General features: G+C 38.4%; 1 long non-coding RNA gene across 1 annotated transcript in view; it reads right to left on the minus strand.

Annotated features, from left to right (window-relative positions):
- Positions 1–7,500, minus strand: part of LOC138022031 (uncharacterized) — a 19,522-nt gene that overhangs the window by 11,585 nt on the left and 437 nt on the right. The window lies entirely within an intron of this gene.

A 7,500-nucleotide genomic window follows, 5' to 3' on the forward strand; every position in this document is an offset into this window, starting at 1 on the left:
TTACTGCCTTAAAAAACGATAAGTTGAAAAAAAAAACTGAAGAGGAAATCAACGCGGATTAAAGTTTCCCCACGCCTCGTTGCGAACGATTAATCACGAGTGAAATCATGCGGAACTTCTTGGCTGCTGTTTCCATATGCGCGTAACTCCGTCGCAAACAATCGCAAGCACCTTCCGAGAGCTTGATCACAAACAGTTTGCGTAAATGGAAACACCTTTTACGTTCATCGCCGATAATCGCCGATGATCGCAAACAAGACGCAAGAGATAGAAATTGTTCTATTGTTACGTCTTGTTGGCGACGAGTAGCAATGCAAAAGCGAGGAAACAACGATATGGAAACACAATCGTAAACTGTTTCAGATTGCTTGCGATCAACCGACGATATTTTTGTGCACGTGATACGTTTTGACGAATTAGAGGCAAGTATATGAAAATGTCGTCCGAGTACGATTGTGGCAATGACGATAATCCTCAAAACAGTGTGAATTTAATGAATATCGTAGGGGAATATCCTGCCAAATATACCTATAGTAAAGTTCTTGATCACAAAGGGCCAGTTCCTACAATTTGATACTGGCTATGCTGCAGCCGTTGCTGCTCCTTGAAAATGTATCGGACCCAGAATCGGTGACGTCTCTTTACCCTTCCTCTCTGCCTTCTTCTTCGCGACAACTCCAACTTAAAAAGTTGAACACGAAGCAAAAACTAATTCTGCTTTAATTTCTGCGCCCTTTTCTTACGATATCACGAGATCAAGTTACGTAAAGCAATCACGCATATGGAAAAGAGGATCGCAAAAAAAAAAAAAACGCAAAAAGTGACAGTGTTTGCGATCGAGCCAACGCAAACTGTTTGGGACTGTTTGCGACCTTGTTACCTGTATATGGAAAGAGGTCACGAATTTGTTTAGAAATTGAATCCAAATGTAATTTATTTCAACTTAAAAAAGAAAGAGACAATATCGAGCGACTTATCTCGTTTACTAGGAATGGTGAAACTCACATAAAAAGAGAGAAAATTTGCTCGCAAGCACTGTGGCCGCCGAATATTAATTGACTCCGAAAAATATTCAAGCATTAAACGCACAGATTGCTGTTTGAAACTATTAAAAATAAAATCTTATGAGGGCAAGTCTGTCCTTCCGAACTTCCTTTATATAGAATTTAATATAATTATTATTTTCCCGCATTCCGCTGCTTTTGTGCTTCATCCGTAGAATGGCGCTTTCAGGTTAAAATTTCAATCGCAAAATAGCTCTAATCAAAGGAAAATCCTTTCCACAGACTTCCAAACGAGCAGTTTAGTTTTATGTACGGCCTATTTCTTAATTTAAAACTCTATTCTTCGTTTTTCCATACCCCGGTGCATTGCATGGTGAGTTGCAAGTTTTGGCAATGGTTCTGTGAGAATTGCGCTCAAGGCCACGAAACTTTGCCTTCGTGAGAAAAATACGAAAAGCCGTACACTTCAGCACATTTGCGCCACTGTTGCGAGGATGGGATATGAGAATATGAGAAAATTTACTAAAAGCGCGAGTTGTGCTTGCAAATGCGGTAATTTTTTCGTGATAGTTTTTACAAATGAATGAAACTGCACATGACGAGACTGGCTAGTGCAAATTTGGATTTGGCTCGTGAAATCAGACCTAATACTAGCCACTGGGCTAGTGAGCTAAAAAGTTAGTCTCGAGCCCTGCAGGCGATATTCCGCGCCATCTCGCAGGCAAGCGACCCAAGCCCCCACTCATTTTTCGCACGCATTTTTTTTCTCTTTCCCTGGAACAGGCTATAAAGCGAAGGGGAAAGAGCTTTTGCAGCAGACTCGGTCGTTCTGAGTTCGAGGCCTTAAAACTAAAAGGCAATATTAAATACCAAAAAAAAACTTTATCCGAGTAATTCAATCTATTAGCTTTAATATGATATATAGTTTGACCACGGCCTTATGTGCAGACACGCACGAAGAGAATTAAGAATAAGATAGTTTGACCCTATACAAAAAATAGCGGCGCGACAATTTCACAGCTTTAGATGACCTCCTGCCACCAGAACGAACTATGGTTACGTTACGTAAGAGGCGTCACAACTGTATCATTACGTTTGTTAGAACTGAGCGTTTCAATGCTTGTTCTCTACAGTGTAGTTAGTTAAGTAATTAATTATACAAAAATTTGGTTTTATCAACGGAGTTGATAATGTAAATTGCCAACCGTACAGAGATTCTAAGAGCTGACGTTTCGAGCGTTAGCCCTTCGTCAGAGCGAATCGAGGAATTGTGGGTTACGTGTAGTTTTTATAGCAGAGTAGGAGCTACGCTATTGGTGGTAAAATGGCAACGTGAATAATAGGAATATATTAGTTAAATGAAAAGCGTTCGTTAATACCGTGAGGATTAAGGGTGCCGATTGTAAGATAAATTTTTGTTTCAGATTCTTGCGGCTTTCCGTCGTACCTAGATGTAGGGAAAGGCCGCAGATAGGCATATGTTTTTTGGAGTGGTTAGGGAGATCAAAATGGCGAGCGACTGGCTTGGATGCATCCTTGTCATTCTTCTCTACATCGCTAAGGTGTTCGCGGAATCGGTCACCTAGTCGTCTACCTTTCTCGCCAATGTATAATTTATTGCATAAAATACAGGTTATGCAATAAATTACATTTGCGGAGGTACATATGAAACGATCGGTGATCTTAACAAATCGCTTAGGTCCCGATATCTTAATTAGTTGTCTGCATGACTTAATTTATATCATTGTAACTACACACGTTTGTTGTTTAGAGTGTTTTAATAAAGACCTTTATTATTCTTTAAGTAATGGGAGTGTAATAAAGACCTTTATTATTATTATTATTATTATTATTATTATTATATCATTATCATTATCATTATCATATTCATTATCATTATCATTATTATTATTATCATTATTATTAAACTTGAGACTTTTAATTATAAAACGCGGCGTAAAGTTACACTTCTCCTATCTTGAAAGCATGACATTCATCATACTCAAAGAAAGCGGCAAGATGGGAGTAAAAAGCGTCATTCTACCAGTGAACTAAAGTTAGCACCGCTCTTCTTCAAAAAGATCAGAAGCCACTTCTGTAACTTTGTATTCCGGAATGAATGAACGAATGAATGAATGATCTTTATGAAGTGTCAACTGTATTTAGCGCTGAAGCACTAATTGGTGACACTGTACAGAAATCGAATCAAACAACGATATCAAATCGTAGGTTGATTTTTTTAGGAGAGGGGAAAACCGGAGCAGTACCCGGAGAAAAACCTCTCAACGCAGAGTAAAGAACCAACAAACTGAACTCACATGCGGTGCCAATTCTGGGAATCGAACCCCGGGCAACATTGGCTTCATCCCAGCCTCTGGAATCATGGAATTTCATAACAAAGGAAAGAGAGTTCTTTATTTGTGCCCCCATCCCTAAACGACGGCATGTCTTTTGCCAGAGATCCAACTTCCATAGCGAATTTTAAAGTTTCGACTATGGCTTACCTGGATAAGCGCTAATGGAGTGTCTAAGAACTTTGCACGCCTATTCTTCTTCAAATTGACTTGAAATGTCCCATCACTAAAAAGGAAATTTAATTATTAGTTCATTGTAAAACCTTTGTCTTGACAATGGAAATGAGCTGTGACAACAACACTCCCATTACTTAAAGAACGAGAGAACGATAGGCCGCTTGAACCTCTGCTGAAGTATAAACCTTTCATGACGATTGTTGAACAAAAACCTAATTTTAAAAACTACATTTGACTGTATTTTTAGATCTGTTGGATAACAACAACAGAAAAGCAATCAAAATCAACCAAGATCCTTTGCAGCCAGAAGCCCACTGTCAGACATGCATGCAGCCACACAGACAATTTCATCCTGCAGTTTTACGATTCAACTCACTTGACCGGACTCAGTCTGAATGGTATAATTCCAGTTTTTCAAAACTTCAATACAGAGCAGCAAGATTGTCTCACTCCTCCGAAAACTGTGTCAACATGGCAGCCGAAAATCCCTGCTTGGATCCTCACTGTTGTGAGTGCTTCAAAAAAACATTTGATCAGCATGCTACCTGTTTCTGCAGCAATCACCCCAAGCCAAATTTCCCACCAAGGATCACTCAACTAAACATTTTTCCATGGTGTAATAAAATGAACTCTGATGTCAGCTATCAGGGAGCTTGCTTGTCGAAAAATTGTCAACTCTCTTGTACATTATTACCTACAAGAAAAGACAGAAAAGACAGGAAAGACAGAGAACCACGAGAGGTATCCCACATAATGGATGACCATATATATCCACCTCAAACTGAAAAAAGAATGGATACTGCTGCAATAAAAGACTCAACAAAAAAAGCTGCCATAATTTTTGAAAATTCTCCTGAAAGGGATAATGGCAATGTCCTTTGCACAATTGTAAATAAAAAGACAATGATAACATCCTTTGATGGGGATAATACAGTAATTACCAAAGAAACATGCAATAGGAATACCTGTACTGAGTATTCCTATGAGTGTACAAACCAATTAAATGAGGCCAAGATAAGGGAAAAAAAATAATTTGGAGACAAAGAAACATTCATCAAAAGTTACTCCTTTAGTAAAGATGACACAAGAATGTACTGAGTCAAAGGACAACAATGAACTTTGTAGTGATGTGGAAATGGAAACAGAAACCATGGATGTTCAAGAAGAACTATCCTTTAAAGCACTAAGGAAACCACAACACCCAAAATCAAAGAAAAGAAGAAAAGACGGAATAGCAAAGCCTTACAACACTAGAATGACAACATCTCGGCCACGGACATACAGTTCTGATTTTGTTATGCCCAGCGAGGAAGGAGAGTGGAAGGGGGAGAAAGATGGTTTCCCTGCGAAGGGTCGCCAAAGGTCAAAGCTAAACCGGCTTTTAGCAAACGAACATGAACGGCGAAGAGTGGCACAGTTAAATAGTGCATATCAGGACCTGAGACAGTTAATTCCTGGATATCAATGTGATACCAAACTCCCAAAGATAAAAATACTGAAATATGCAATTAATTACATTTCTCATCTAGATGACATTCTGGAGCAAGTGTAAGAAGAAGCAGCACAATAAATAGAGCTTTTGTTATCAAGGCAACTTGTCATACTAGTCACAAATTAAACGGTTGGGTTTACAATTTCAAACCTACAGTGTAACACTTGTTTAATTCTCCTGCATATTACTACAAAAAACTCATTTTTTACATATTTGCATACAGAACCTTGGATATTAAAGGAACTATCCACATTGAATTACTACTATTTTGTCTGCGGAAATTAGAGTTACAGCGGTGACTGAACGGCCTGAAAAGTGAATACGGAAATTAACAGGAACAGTACATGTTAAATATCTAACTGGTAATATGCAAATAAATGGTTTTGACTAAACCTTGACTTTCCAAGATCAAAGCTTTCAGTTTTAATTTTCACAAAGACAGTTAAAAAAACATGGTGAGTTTCTTTATTATAATACCACTGGAGGAATTTTTAGATGATGGAAGCCAGACAGGACATACATTTGCATATTTTTCCATGAACTCTCATTAAATAGATGACATGATTGGCACAATCTGTAGACATTAGAGACCATGTTTCCTTGTGTGGTTCTAAGGAAGGCAAGCACTTGTACAGTATGGGTAAATACTATCGGTTACAAATAATGTGCTACTACAACCAGTGGCAGATCCAGACCTGGAGGTAAGGTGGGGACCCGCCCTCAAACATTTTGTTTTTGCCCTTTCACAGTTTTGGTGTTTTTTGTTTGTTTTTTTTATGTAATGTTTTCTTTTTTTTTTGTTTTTTTTTTTTTTTTTTCTTTTTATTTGGGGGGGGGGGGGGGAGGGGGGCTTCCCGGGCCCCTCCCCTGGATCCACCACTGGCAACTAGAGACTAGTTGCTTGGTGATGGGCAAAAGGGCAACTGAAATGTCAGACTCCTAGGCAGGATTCAAACCTCTGACCTTCATAACACCAGTTGGATGCTCTACCCATTGAGCTACTAAGTTGTTTATCTAGGTCCTGATAGATGTTCAGGGCTAATGAAATTAAGGAAAAATCCAGTCTCAATTTTGCGACAAGATGCGAAAAGTTAGTTGCAATTTCGCAAATTTTAGAAATATTCATTCAGAAAATCGTTGCGCTGCATTGTGTTGTCAGCGGTGTACATGTAGCAAAACAAAATATGAGCCCACAATACTTGCATTTAAAGAAACCGCTGAAAATAGCAATTATATCGAAGGGATGGAGTTGTGCACATAACACTGCAGCTAAATTTCGCTACAATTATGCTATCTTAAGATTAAGAAAAAAGCTCACGACAAAAAACGAAATAATTTTGTCATTTCTTTATTAATTTTATTTTAGCAAAAGTAGCAGCAAAGTGGCCACTGCCAGCCCTTTTGTTTCAAAAGAGCGAAGGTGAAAACAAGTTGCAAATTTGCAACTTCTCCAGATATTTTAGTCGCAAAGGGAAAAAATCCAGACCCAAACTTAAAGGCGGCTGTATTGGTCACAATAATCAAGCCCGGATGTTGTGGTTCAAATAATTATTTTCTTGGTTTCAAAATTTTCAAACCAGTTCAAATTTTTTTTTTAAAACTAATATTCATTATAATAATCTGAAACAAAGGAAAAAGAAAACTGAATTATTATTTTTTTAAAACTGAACCAGGAAAACATATGAACCACAACATGGACACTATATTGACTGTTCCTGAGTGACTGTTAGAGGGAGAGTAGAACCCAAAAATTCTCAAGAACTGTTACATAAAGCTATAAATCTGGATGCATCAGTCAAAAATAGTGAATGGTGAGTTGCAGATACTTGCTGGAATGTGTAATACCTGTGTTTTAACATACCCTGCCTACCATCCTTACAAGTTGCAGAACATGTGCATGCATAAAATAAAGTGAGGACATGACTGAAGATTACTGAGAATTAATCAGAATCCTAATTAAATCTGGAGGCATTCTACAGAAGAATGCCAGTTTGATCATTGCTGCGACCTCTGTCAGCTTTTCTATAAATTATCATCTAGAGCCACCCCTTTCACAAATGAACATTCTGTAAACCACTAACAGATTAATATTAATATTTTATATAGTGCCTTCAGAGCTGATTTAATGAGTCAAAGTTAGATATCATGAATTTACTGTACATAACAAATGCCCAGATTAAGGTTTCATTAGTGAGGAGGTGGGGGGGGGGGGGGGGGGAGATTCTGAGTGCCTCCTTGCTTCGCTTCTGTATCCTGCTGTGCCATTTCACTTTGCCATGTCTGATGACTCCAGCCTTTTCCCCTCCTGACTCCTACAAGGATTTTACTTCTGCCACCTATTCCTTTAATCCACTCATCAAAAGCTGGTGCCACTCAGTACTCAGTTACCCTCAGCAAAGTTTTAACTAACCCTAACCTCTCTGTCCTTGTGTGGCCCATTTCCATCAGTAGGGCTAATGCTCACATGGTTCAT

Source organism: Montipora capricornis, chromosome 10 (assembly GCF_036669925.1).
Source record: "Montipora capricornis isolate CH-2021 chromosome 10, ASM3666992v2, whole genome shotgun sequence".
Classification (NCBI taxonomy): Eukaryota; Metazoa; Cnidaria; class Anthozoa; order Scleractinia; family Acroporidae; genus Montipora; species Montipora capricornis.